At 39.2% G+C, this 15,074-nt stretch overlaps 1 long non-coding RNA gene across 1 annotated transcript; it reads right to left on the reverse strand.

Annotated features, from left to right (window-relative positions):
- Positions 1-7,388: 7,388 nt before the first annotated feature.
- LOC115996456 lies at positions 7,389-9,229 on the reverse strand. Its single transcript, XR_004093624.1, has 2 exons — positions 8,958-9,229; positions 7,389-7,840 (listed from the first exon to the last, which is right to left on the reverse strand). It is a non-coding gene; the product is annotated as an uncharacterized LOC115996456 (long non-coding RNA).
- Between the last annotated feature and the right edge of the window lie 5,845 nt (positions 9,230-15,074).

Consider the following 15,074-nt stretch of genomic DNA (forward strand, 5'->3'; position numbering starts at 1 on the left):
CGGAAATAGAAGCAAAGATTGAACAATCATCATCCATACATTCATCAATCATACTCCCACAACACCAAGATCATAATATCAAATTATAAGCATCAATCCATAGATCAACAAGGGCACACACACCCAACTACTCTACTCTACCATAATAAACATAAATAGAAGCAATATAAACAAGGCAAGAAAGTAAAGATTCATACTTTATATTAAAAGGAGAATGTTACCTAAAGGAAGCTTTAAATCTACATTATCATCTTCATCCTAATCTACTCTAATCTAAGGAGGAGTATTGGAATTCCTCCCCAAAGGGGAAGAATTTGGAAAAGAAAACTCAGATCTAAATATTGGGGTGCCTCCTCCTCCTTCAAAGGTCTGAAATAAGGAGCCTTATATAGGGGGAACAATATAGGGGCAAGATAGACAATTTCCGCGCAGCAGAATTTTAGGGCTGATACAGTGGTCTCGACGCGTCGAGCCCCGAAGGCTCTTTTCCGTGATCTTTCCACACGCGTGGTGGAGGTCGTGGGGAGTTACTGGAATGTTTCCACGCCCCTCCACACGCGTGTGAGGCTTCGTGGGAGGCTCCTACTTCATGGTTTCTCCATTTTCTGCTCCGTTTTGGCCTTAGGTCCTCCGTTTGGCTGTAAAATAGCTAAAAAGCATCTTCCAAGCTCTTGTTAGCGGTTTTGGTCACATTCGAGTCTTAACGCATGATATTCCTATGAAAGGGGTACTAAACCATACAATTATAGCCCTTAAATGACCCCTAAAGTGAGCTATTCTTGGTGCTTATCAAGTGGCTCCTGAGTTTTTCAACCCAAAGGGCATTACTTTGTAACAATACACCCAATTCGGCGTAATGAAGGCGGTCTTCTCTTCATCTTCCACGTGTATAAAGATATGATGATATTCACGGAAGGCGTGCATAAAACTCAACAGCACGTAGCTGGGCGTTTCATCCACAAGCTAGTCGATGTGTGGCGATGGGAATAGGTCCTTGGGGCATGCCTTATTCAGGTCCGATCCGTGTAATCAACACACTCCGCCAAGTAGGCAGCTTCGACACCAGCACCACGCTAGCTAGCCAGCCTAGATACTTAACTTCCTGAATATGGCCGGCCACCAGTAGTGTTTCGACCTCCTTTTTGACAAAGTCCAGGCGGTCGTTCGATACATACCACATTCTCTGAGTGACGGGCTTTAGCCTTGGGTCGACCGTCAAACGGTGGGTGATAATGGCTCGGTCAACTCCCGGCATGTCTTTAGGCCCCCAGACGAATATCTCTTTAAAGTTCCTAAGTACTAGGATGACTACCTCCCTTATGCTCCCATGGAGTCCAACTCCGATTTTCACCTTCCTTTCAGGTCAGTCTAAATCTAGAACAATCTCTTCTAACTCAACTGCCGGCTCGAGGCGCTAGACTACATTCTCCTCTGCATGATGAGAAATAGTGTTTATGCGTATGCCTTTTTTGCCTACTCGTTGACATGCTTGTAAGCAATAGCTCCTAGCCATCTTCTGGTCACATCGCACTACGTCGATTCCCGTCGGTGTGCGAAACTTCATACATAAATGCTCAATGGAGATAAACGCGCCTAGGTCCTCCTATCCCAGTCGGCCAAGAATGATGTTATGGGAACATTCTAAACCGACCACCACAAACTCCATATCTATCTTTCTCACGTTCAACCAAGTTCTTAATTCAACTATCAGCAACGTGGAGCCCTCTGGATCAATTGAATCACCAGTGAACCTTCCCAATGGGGTTTTAACTGGGCTAAGTCGCTCCATAGGAAATCTCAACTTCTTGTACGTAACCAAGTACATAACATTTACACTACTATATGTGTCGACTAACACCCTTCGGACTACGGTTCCATGGATATCCATTGCATTGACCAGCGCGTCACGGTGCAGAGTCGGGCCTCGCGGAATGTAGTCATTGGTAAATATAATGGGCTTTCGCAAGTCCTCTTCTGGTCAGATTCTTAAGTGGCGATTGGCCCCACATATAATTGTCTAGCCCAAGCTTTCCGAGCTCCTGCCGTATCTCCACCTTCTAGACTGCCCATTATCATATTGATAACTGGATTGCCTTTCTAATCTCTATTACTCTCCCCTTCTACTGCGGGCTGATTTCTCTTATCAGTTGCCTTATCAGTCGGTATCAGGGCATTATCACGGTGCCATGGCGGGCCTGAGCGACGCCACCGATTGGACGGTCGTCCACGCTGAATGAGCTTCTCAAGTTCAACCTTCAAAAACTCGTAATCCTCTGTTGAGTGCGAATTTTTTTGATGGTATCGGCAATATGGGGCCGCATGCACATCTAGGGTTTGCGGATTATCACCTGGTTGGACAGGCGACGGAGGTGGTAACTGCTCTCGCACTTCTTGAACGGGCTGTGTTGGCGGGCAATAGCCACTCAGTCCCAACGTATTATGCACCCGCCTCGTGGTCATCTAACTTGCTGTAACACCCTTTAGTCGACCACTCTTAGTGTCTTCTGGTCGAGGACGTTTTGTACCGCCCTAGACTACTTTCTCTTCTACCTGACTACCTCCTCAGTGTCAACAAGCTGATTAGCTCTCTGAATGGCTTGAGCGTAGGTTCAAGGGTTCTCATCACGAATCTCACTATACTGTTGGTTTGGGTGCAGAGAGTCTATAAAAAATGCTAGTGTTGTCTGGTCGCCCCATTCTCCTTCGACCGCTTGGACTTTTTTTTGCCACCTAGCTAGATAGCTTCGCTGGCGTTCTGTAGGTTTCATGCTACCTGCATAATGTGTCAAGAATGCCTCTGCTAACTGCTCAAAGCAGCTAATCGATTGCGATGGCAAACCAACGAACTATCTCTAGGCCTAGCCAGTCAACGTAGGCACAAACCTGAACAGATTAACTGGTCACCCGCGCTGACCACCTACATCTTGGCCTGGTAGCTGATCACATGATCTTGCGGATCTCTAGAGTTTTCATATGTAGGGTGCTCGGGTACCTTGAAATCTGAGGGCGCCTTATAATCCCTTACTTCCATCGTGCATGAAAGGAGAAGCAGCCAATAGAGGCTTAGTGGTCGGCTTCTCTTTCTCCTCTATCTTACGTTTTAAGTCCATGACTTCCCTCACTAGGTCCGCAACGCCAGGCTCACCAGGCTGGGCGCAACTCGCCTAGCTGGTGTCTCCCCACTACTCTCTAAATGTAGGTCTCGGCCTCCTGAGCACGTTGGTTAACCAAGAGCATATGCAAATCGTCTTGCCTGAGTTCCACTCCAGAGTGCTCCCTAGCCCGTTCACTGGTCGGTTGGGCGAGTGACGTCCAGCTCGACTTCTCACCGATCCCTACCTCACCAAGCAGGAGCCGTAAGACCCCGCGTGATTGAACTGGCCGCCAAGTCTGACTTTTTCTAACAGTGCAGTCGTTTGAATGATTAGAACGATCTTTATCCTAAGAGGCCATACGTTTACTCTACTCAGTTGGATTCGATGGGCGTGTCGCCTACTACCAATCCAGCAATGGCAAGACACCCGCTCTCCCACAAGCCACAATTACTTAGGCTATTACATCAGTCACGCTTGGTGTGGGAGTTGCCAGAGGATTTGGTGCTATGACAGGTACTACCGCTAGAGATATAACAGGTTACTCATTATTAGCAACCGACCGCTCAATCGTGTTGCGGCTACTGAGATGCTGCATAGATCAAGGGTGATCTACTTAACTAGTGTTGTAGATCCCCAAAAGAAGCGTCATCAGCTTCTTGCGGAGCAATCACGACTACGTTGTCGTTAGCGTTTCCATTCACGTTCTCGTTAGCATTGCCATTGGCGTTTGCATTAGTGTTGGCGTTAGGGTTTTGGTTTGTGTTCCCCAAACGACGACTGCGTCGAGTTTGTGCCATGTAGTTAGTTTAAAGACGGGACTTTTTGTATCAGTTCCTACAGACGACGCCAATGTTGGTTTTACGGCTGCGCTACAACTGTTTCGGCTAGCTAACACTATCGTAGAACTCTAGAGAATTTATTGAGTTAAAAATACAAGCATAACAAAAGAGAGCACTTATACTTGCATTTAATTCAGAACCCATAACATTGTGACCCAAGGGGGGTATTTATACAAGAATAATAGGCATAAGAAAATATTAGAGAATTTTAACAAAAATAGCTTTAGAAAGGATATTTGGGCTACTGAACCGCCACAGTAGTTGCTAAAATTTGAAATAGGAAAGAATCTCCAAAATCCACCATAAATGCTGATTTCCGCTCAATCACCGACTTTCAGGGCGCACCCAGTCGGGCGCTACCTCCTGACTGCCTGCACAGACTGGGTCACTCGAGTCATTCGACTTGGGTCTCAAATCGTGAAGTACTGGTCAGTCAACGGACTTCATATACCAGGTTCCTTCAGGCTAGGTACCCCAGCCGGGGGTATCCATCACATACTAATTAGGAATAACACCACTAGGACAGTTTCCCCAGAGTAAAATTGACTTGGTATAGTTTTCAAAGTAAATTGATGGTGATAATTTGCTATAAAAATATTTCACATGAGTCTTGGGTATTGATATAAAATTTCAAATCTGAGTATTTAAATAAAATGCTAGTACCTAATTTTTAATATAGTTCTGCCCAGAAGGTAAACTAACAGCACTAATTTTTATCAGTCACCCCTGGCCCAAGCCCTTGATTATAAAAGATGCATAGGCCCTAAATCAATCCTTGAAGGATTGCTATGATCAATAAATTGTCATAATCCCCTATTGACTAAAAATGAGATTTCAAATAGTAGTTCTTCTTTTCACATGAATATTTTCTAAAGATTATGTGGAAGGAAGTTTCTGAATTATCAGTTTTGTTTTGGAACATCCAATTTGATAGGCCCTTATTCACATGAGGACACTAATAAATAGAGGACTATGAGGACTCATCATAACTATCCATAGCATTATATTAAATGGTTGAGATTAATTAGGATTACAGAATGGATTCACGTTACTTTTGGAGATTAAGGGCAAGTAAAGCATTTAATATAAATTGTAATTAAGGTATGATTATAGCTAACTAACAAGGAGTTATATATCACTAATAAATATGGTATTAGTAATACGGCATTAAGTAGACTGATTGGGATGACAAAAATCTTAACAAACAAGGAGTTGTATATCAACCCACATGGGACTGGATAATATATATTGAACTAATATTTTGTATGTACATGGAAAAATAATACGTTAGTCATAAATAAATATACATTAGTTTCCAGAATAATTGAAGGTAAGATTCTGAATACCGACAATACAGTTAATGGTGAAAGTTTTGAAAAGGTTATGAACACCGGTGTGTGTCTATGTACTGAGTATTGTGCGCCTATAACATATGAGTTGTGTGCCTAACGTGAAAAATAATAGAAGTAGTTAATGAAAAGTTTTAAAGATAAATGTTTTTTTTAAAGGGTTAATGAACACCGGTGTGTGCCTACGTCGTATTCAAATGCTTTGTTTTTTTGTAAATTTTTTTGGGAAGAATTTGTTGCTTCAGCTTCATGTAGATACTTGAATTACCTGTGACGTATGAGTTGTATGCATAGTGTGAATAATAATAGAAGTAGGTAATGAAAACGCTAAGGAATAATTTTTTTTTAGTGTTAGATTGATTACTAAATGTTTTTGCTTTATTAATTTTTTTTTTGGAAGAATTTTGTGCATATATTCTATTATGTGTGCCAGGTATGCTATCTTATAGGAAAAAAAATCATTTGTACAGTATATACGCACTTTTGTATTAATAATTATTTTTAATTCAAGAACAATGAAAACCATTATTCGAGATAGTAAATGAAACATGGAATTGATATTTTTTATTTTTTATTTGAAAATATGCGGTCAGTTGAAGCAAAAGATTAGTAGTATACGATTTTTTCTTCTCCCCATATAATTTGAGTCTATAGTGGTTATATTCATGCTATTTTTAGTTCTGAGACCGAAATGGATATATTGTGTGCACAGTGAAATATGTTGTGTGCCAAAAAATGTATATATTGTGTGACATATATTGTGTGACAATTAATACTTAACGGCGTTACCTTTTATATAATCAATAACTAAAATCACATTGACCGGACACAGCTATGCAAGCCAATTTGTCTACAGAAGGTGGGGCACGTAAACCATTGACCCCGGGCACACAAATTACATCAAATGGCATATAATATAACTACCGTACCTATGAAAAATCACGCATACAAATATATACTCAGACACACAATATTTCCCTTATTGGCATACAATTAAATACCTTTTGGCACACCATGAAACTGAACCAAGAAACCAACAATATTTTGGCACATTAAAAAAAATGCTAAACAATATAACAAAAAAAACACAGTCCTAGCATTCTAATAAACACTTGGACTACAAATTGATGTCGGCATATACTTAGCCACACAATATTCCTAGCTTTGGCACATAATTATATAAACAACGACACAAAACAATCTAACAGGAAAACCTATAATTCATTGCCACCTAACTACTAAAGAAACGGTTTACACCAATTGCTTGAAATATGGTTTAAACAAATTAACATAATACATTAACCTTGGCACACAATTCATATCTAATCTAATAGCATATAATACCAATAACTATGGATAACTATCAATAAAGTTTATATTCTTGCATCAAAAACATTAAAACCAAAAAAATGATAAACAATATTATAAAAGAAATGCTCAATTCACCAACAGACCTAGCATTGTAATACACACTTAGTATATGGAAAGATGTCAATATATACTTAAGCACACAATATACCCAACATTGGCACACAATTATATGAATCTCGACACATAACTATTTGCATGTAACATAATTGACCGAGTTTTAAATAAATAAATAAATAAATAAACTCACACGCTGATAACACAAAAAAAAAAAACCAAAAAAAAAAAAGAAAAACAAGAAGACGAGGAACGACATCGCAACCACCGTCAACCCTACGGCAAGTCGGGAAAGCAATCCTGTAGACCGCAAGTCGGGAAAGTAGCCGTGCAGACCGAACACAACGTAACCACCAGATTGCATGGACCAGAAAACACAACAGACGAAAGTGGTAAAGGCCCAACGTCAAACATCGCCCCCGCTAAAGTGGTAAAGGCACCCGATATGCGTTAGAGGGAACACAAAGGAAAGAATATGGGCACACAACTGAATGTGCCATGCTTGATGTGTGCCATAACCATATATACCGTGTGCCATTCAATTCAAGGCAAAGTCATGTGCACGGCATTGACGATAACTATCAACTTATTATGACCCAGCAATAACAAACACAAAATCGTGAATGAAGGACATTCAACTATAAGTAAACCCGCACACATTTAATACGGTTAAACAACAATGACCACAAATAGAAGCTATCATTGATCAAAACCCTAGGGGAATGCTATGATAAACAACACTGATGTCAAATATACACTGTCCACAAAAATAAGCTACCACTAAACAACACATAGGGGGACTTCCATGATAAACAACAAACATGTCAAAATGGTGATGCCAAAATAGTGCACAAAACCAACAATCTACATCAATCCTTGCTGGTAGCCAAAGGAGGGGAAAGAAAGCGTAACGCTTTGTGTGATTTTGCTCGTACGGTGGGAATTTATATCCACTATGCAAATCTTCTTCATGTAGTGCAAGCATAAGCGATCCAGCTCAGCTCAATCACCCCTAACGAGACCGCACTCCCATCTAGCTACACCTTCACTAGCGTAACTTTCCATGTGGCGCATAAGATAAACTCCAGAATCCACTTTGTCCTTAGAATTCTAATTCTAAGGTTGTGTGAAACTGCACAAACCAAGTATAATCACTTATTACAATTATTCATAATTCCAGAAACTGCACACTACAACTGCCATACGCTGTTATCCAAAAAAATAATTAATAACAAAACACCAACTGTACATAATTACAACAATTTAAAAATGTAAAAGGCCATTTATACAAAAGACGAATGAAATATATTCACCACAGACTTGTTCACATTTTCTATTTAAAAAGACTCCTTAAACATACACTTTTGCACAATCTGATTCTCAACACCAACAGTGGCACACATTATACCCAACACTGTCACACAATGCGACAAACAGTGGCACACATTATATAACAAACAAGGATAGACAAAAATGGGAAACCCATCTCTTTCCCCCTAACTCAACTAGGCAGTGGCACACATTATATCAACAGCGGCACATATTAAAACAAGTAGCGACACACGTTAAAACAAACAGTGGCACACATTATAATAAACAATGGCATACAAACATAGGAATACCACATTCCCCCTAACTGCCAACTGAATACAATAAATGCTTAGAATTAATCCTAGCTACTTTGAACAAACACTTATGCACTACCTGATTCATCAACACTACTATACACAAAACTTTATCACATTCCCCCCTGACTCTTATACCCAGCATGCATTTAACCCACAAACAGAACCTTTCCATCTAACTCTTATACCCAACATGGTTCATCAACACTACTATATCCAAGACTTGTTCATCAAAAAGTCAAAACTTTTATAACCAGCATGCATTTAACCAACGAAAAGAACACCAAAATTTAATAAAAAAAAAAAAAAAAAAAAAAGCTACGGAAAAAAATACACCAACAGATAAAAAACGAGCCCCACTCCTTAAAAAAACAAGGAGAACATAACACCATAAAATTAAAAAAAAAAAAAAAGAAAACTACGGAAAAAAACCTGACTTCGAAACAATTCAAGAAGAAAAAACACTGCCCCAATGCGAGTTGAACAAAAAAGAAAAAAACCTACCAAATGTGAACCACATACAACATCAACAAATGCTAGAAAACCAAAACTAATACCGAAAAAAGTATCAACCAGACAGGAAAACCAAAAAAAAAAAATCAATGGATCGGAGAAAAACCATACCTCGTTTGGCCGCCACACACGACTGCCCCGCCCCTTTTAGTTCGCTGATAATCACCACCTTCGACCCGCCATTGCTGCACCGCCGACCAGCTGAGAAGAAATCATCTTCTGCGAGAATAAAAACGCAAGGGACGGACGATGGAATACGGAAGACGAACGGTTTGAAAATTAAAAAAGGAGAGAGAAGAGTCCAAAGGAGAAATAAGAGCCGTGACCTCCAAAATAACCATCCGGAAAAAATGCCTCCAAAATTAAACACACTGATAAACTTACAAAAATACACCCATCATATTATAACTAATACAACACCTGCCTATTTTATTAAAAATCTAATCAAGTATTACAAATAATCTACACCATTAATTCTTAAATGTATAGGTCCTCACTTGAATACATTTATTTATATATATATATATATATATATATATATAACAATTGGTGAGTAATTACTCAAGAATTGAATTGGGTTGGTGGTTCGGGACTTGAGTACTAAATATTATATAATCCTTGAGACTTGCGAAAGTTTATGATCTGAATTGGTCAAATGAGAAAGGATAAGGAAGTACATAGTATATAAAACTATAAAAGTGGAGAGTTTTGTCTTTTTCTATGATTGAGGGAATCTGATAGTGAAAAGCTGAAAGGAAGGCAAAATATTTAGGGAGTTTTGCTGTCAATATCAATTATAAAATAAATGTATATTGTAATTATCCGTTGTAAAGTGGATATTTTTTTTTTTTTTGAAAATAAACAAGGATGAAATATCATTAAAGAATCAAATATTCAGAAATACAACCAGGCGGAATAGAAAACCACGAACCCAGGCCAGACGATCAACCAGTTGCCCGTGTAAGCACGTGAGCCACCTGATTCGCTAACCTCTTGACATGGCGAACTAAATAACCCACATAGGAAAAATCAATAGAACGAGAATGAAAAGCAAGCACAAAATTTAAACAATTTGTTTCGATAATGACACTAGAGTGGCGAGAATCTTTGAGCCAAGTCAGAGCTTCCTTGACCGCTAATGCTTCTGCCATAAGAGGGTCACGCGTAGTCATTAGTCGATCAGCCTTCGCAGCCACAAAAAAACCTTGGTGATCTCGCAGCACTGCACCATAACCTACACCATCATCAAATATTGTTGCGTCAACATTACATTTAAGAAAGCCATGCTGAGGGGGGTCCAAGCAGTGGGAATATCATTATGAACATTTAAATTAGACTTAGTATAAGCCTCCTTCCAGCTGAATTGCAACCGTTGGATTTGCATGGAAACACTATCCACTGTTCTAACCTCATTCTGCCACACAATTCCATTTCGAACCAACCACAATACCCAACAAACAGCAGCCATACGCACAGCATAACTCCCATCCGCAGAGCACAACACAGATTGCATGAACTCATGCATAGTTTTCCCCTGGGAGACATCATTTTCACCCCAAACTTGACATGCAAAAGGGCACGAACAGAATAAATATTCAGTGGTCTCTTCCATACTAGTGCACAAAGGGCAGCCCCCACCGATCCACACATGCCTCTGCTTAAGAACTTCCCGAACCGGAACGATGTTACGAGCACACCTCCAAAGGAAGTTTTTAACCTTTGGCGGAACTGGGAGTTTCCAAAGTTTATCCCAAGCAGAGAAAACAGCAGTCTGGCCAACATCCGTAAGCAGTTGGTAACCATGTTTGACCATGTAGACACCTCTAATATCCCCTCTCCATCTCCAAGAATCAGATAGCGCAAGCGAAATGGGAGTTGCAAGGATTCTAGGAACATCTTCGGGTTCAAACAGATCATGTAAAATCTCTAAGTCCCATTTACCTTGCTCATCAAGCAAAGAACTAACTGTAGCATCATAAAGTTCAGTAACTCCTAGGGTGTGAAGAGTAGGATTATCCATGTTAGATAACCAAGGCCATCCCCAAATTCTTGTGTCTTTTCCGTCGCCAATTGTACGGACCACCCCTGATTTAAGGAGTTCTTGCCTTGCTAGTATACTTCGCCAGATATAACTCGGGTTATTGCAAATTTGAGCATCCAAGAAATCACAGCGAGGAAAATATTTTGCCTTCAGGAAACGACCAACTAACGATGATGGAGTAGTAAAGTGGATATATACATATATATGCTGAGAATTTTTAGAGTGGAGAGAGAGAGATATTATTAAAGAAAAAAATTTGAAAAAAGTGGGTGTTACAGTTGGTATCAGAGCGGTACGGTCCGTTGGGATAGGCGTTACCAAGCACTAATAACGCTTAACTTAAGAATTTGGTTATAAGTAGAATTGACTATGATTTAAAATTTGAAATCTACGGTGAGAAGTGTGATATTGCATATCATTGCATATTTATTTTGATTATATTATTTGTGATTTGTACTAATATGTTGAAAATTGTGGATTATTGAGTTTTGGATGACTAAGTATTTTTCTATGACTTGATTTTTGGTTGTGATATGCTTTTGGCCTTATGATGACCATTTTTATTATGGTGGAGGATGTGCTTTATACTTCGAGGACGAAGTATTTTTCTTAACGGGGGTAGAGTGTAACACTCTGAAATTTTGTAGGTATTTTTGAGAAAATATTATTTATTTTCAAAATTTTTATATTTTAGGTTGCCTAAAAGAATTTTTGAAAATTATTATCAAAGTCTTATATTTATTTTCATGTATATATATATATATATATATATATATATATATATATTATATAGAATTTTATTCAAATGTGGCCGCGCCCTTACGTGCGGCCGTGCGGTTTACACCACTCAATGTTAAGAAATGCACCACTCAATGTTAAGAAATACACCACTTGGTGCATTTCTTAACATTGAGTGGTGTAAACCGCACGGCCGCACGTAAGGGCGCGGCCACACCTGAACATGACCCTATATATATATATATATATACACACACACATATAACAGTTGGTGAGTAATTATTTAAGAACTAAATTGGTGGTCTATAATTCCAGCAATGGTTCTCCGACTATGTTGATTTTTCAAAATTAGTCCCCGACTTTTAATTTGAACAATTTAAGTCCCTTGACTTTCAAATTCTTTTCAATGTTGGTCCTTTCGTCAAATTTTGGTTAAGTTGGGGTCAAATGAAGGGGTAAAATTGTCTGTTCATCTGTATAGTGTAACCTCATACGGCTCCGTCCCGAGCTTCCGTCGTCGGCCTTGTTACTCGTATTTATCCTATCATATACACTATATATATAAATATAATCTCAGCCGAAGACTTCGACTAAGATTATATGGCTTCAATTGAGACTTCGACTAAGATTATATTCATATGTATAGCGTATAAGACAAGAGAAATACGAGTAATACAAGCTGCAAAAAGCCCAAGGACTAGTGGCGGACCCAAGCCTTTCCGCGACCCTAGTATCCGCGACCGTTGTACAACAGTTGCAAAAAGCCTTTTACAACAGTAGCAGATTAGTTGTTCTATACTAGTGTTTCACCCTAAATAGTATAAAAATTTCACATATAAATATTACAATATATATCTATTATAAGGAACAGTTTATTTATTTCAAATTGGTATTAAATTTTATGTAATAATTATTATGATTTCTATCATAAGTAACAAGCAACTATTATAGATTTAACACGTCTAATAAATTATGATCGGTGAGATTGTCTCACACAAGTGTGAATCTTTTTTTTTCTTTTTATTAATCATTGAATAATAGATTTCTGGAATGAATATTATATTATGGAAACTACATTAATTATTGATAGATATTTAGATGAAATATAATATAAATTTGGAAAAATGGCCAAATAGACCCTCGAACTTTAGCTCAAAAGTCAATTAGCCCCTCAACTTTTTAAAGGTACAATTACACCAATCTATTTTGATACAATGACACCCAAAATTAGGTTAATGAACTGCTATCACAGATCATTAGAAATCCGGCCACCTTCCGGTACATATTTTGGTAAAAAAGTGACCGGCGACCAGCAAACGGTCGCCGATCACGGAGAAGAAAACGAGACGGCGAACCAGTGGTTCCCTTTCTCGCTAGAGAATGGGAACCACTTGTTCGCCTTCTCCCAGCGAGAAGGCGGAACCACTGGTTCGCCTTCTCCCAGCGAGAAGGCGAAACCACTGGTTCGCCTTCTCCGGCAAGAAGGCGAACCAGTAGCCGCCTTCTCGTTGGGAGAAGGCGACCAAGTGGTCACCTTCTCCGGTTGAGAAGGCCACCACAGTAGTCGCCTTCTCTGGCAAGAAGATGAACCAGAGGGGTCGCCTTCTCCAGCGAGAAGGCGAAGCAGAGTGGTCGCATTCTCGCGGGAGATGGCGAACCAGTGGTTCCGCCTTCTCGCTGGGAGAAGGCGAACCAGTGGTTCCCCTTCTTCGGCGAGAAGGGGAACCTGGCGAACCAGTGGTTCCCCTTCTTCGGCGAGAAGGGGAACCTCTGGTTCTCCTCCGTGACCGGTGGCCGGCCGGTTGCCGGTCATTGTTTTTTGCCTTAAAATATACTGGATAGTGGCCGGATTTCCAATAACCTGTGATAGCAGGTCATTAACCTAATTTTGGGTCACATTGCATCAAAATGAATTATTTATGGGTGTAATTGTACCTTTAAAAAGTTGAGGGGCCTAATTGACTTTTGAGCTAAAGTTCGAGGGCCTATTTGACCATTTTTCCTATAAATTTCTAAGCTTATAAGTTAATAATAAGCAATAAGATTGATTAAAATTAATAATTACATGTACCATAGTCATAGCACATTTTATTAGTAATAAAATAATCAATAGAAATCCCCCAACAACATCTTACTAGATACTTTTCACCCATTCATATCAAGGGAGGGTTTTGCCCATAATCGCATTTCCAATTAACACAGTAAGGTGCACCTATACCATCACAAAAGTCCACACAATATCTCCAAGTGAAGCATGAAACTTTTTTTTTTTTTTTTGAAAACAAGCGTGGAACTTAAATATTTCTTGTGTGTCAGTGCGTTGGTTGCCTTCATTCACAACATTCAAACCCACAACTTCATAAACTGAAATACCTATAGATTAAAATGATAGAATTTAATATTTATACATTATATACATATGCAAACAAAATTGAGAAAATGTGTATCTTTTAGTACGTCTATTAGGGCCCGTTTGGTTCGCGGAAAATATTTGAAGGGAAGTGGAAGTGAAATTCCATGGAAAAGTAGTTACCAGGAAGATAGATTCTATTGTTTGGTTGGTGGAAAAGAAGTTACTGTGAATATTAATTCCGTTGTTTGGTTGGATTTAGAATGGTAAGGAATAATAGATAAAAAGACTTATTTGCCCTTATTATTATTATTATTATTATTATTATTATTAAATATTACCTAAAGCCCAAACCAGTAAACCAAAACCCACAGCTCCTATTATTATTTATTTCAATTTGAGGCCCAGTAATAATGATAATAAAATTAGGTTTCTTCCATCTTCACTCATCCATGCCGTCAAAGGCGCAGCAGAGCCGCAGCCGACGGTCGAAGCAGTCAGCAGAGCCAGAAACTAGAGGGCAGAGGCAGCGTAGCGGCGAGGTGGAGGCGCGGACTTGCGATTGGCGGAGGCGCGGAGGCGACTATAGGAGGTGCGACGGCGACTGGCGGAAGCGAGGCGAAACGCAGGCTAGCGAAGATGAATCTGAAACGAAAGGGGGAAGAAGAACAGGGGTAAAATAGTCTAGCCAAATAGCTTTTTCTTCCCATTACCTCCGGAAAACAAAATCCGAGGGTCTACCTCAGATTTTGTTTTCCTCAAAATTGAGGAATTTGAGTTCCACTGGAAAATAAATTCCAGTGAACCAAACATGGGAAACCAGCACTTCCTATGATTTTGAGGAACCCACTTCCCCTGGAAAACAACTTCCTGCGAACCAAACATGCCCTTAATAATGTAACTTTAGTTTTTCGTCTTTTCAATGTTGCAAAGTATATCCATACTTTTAGCAATTTTTTTAAAGTAACAATTTTCTTTGTTGAGTGATGAAACAATATCTTCATTAGTTTAAAGGAAAAAAAAAACATCCATATCCATATGTGATTTTTGTCAAAAAGCCTTGTTAATATATGAGACATAATTGTTGGATATTTGTACA

The sequence above is a fragment of the Ipomoea triloba genome, chromosome 11 (assembly GCF_003576645.1).
Source record: "Ipomoea triloba cultivar NCNSP0323 chromosome 11, ASM357664v1".
NCBI classification, from domain to species: Eukaryota; Viridiplantae; Streptophyta; class Magnoliopsida; order Solanales; family Convolvulaceae; genus Ipomoea; species Ipomoea triloba.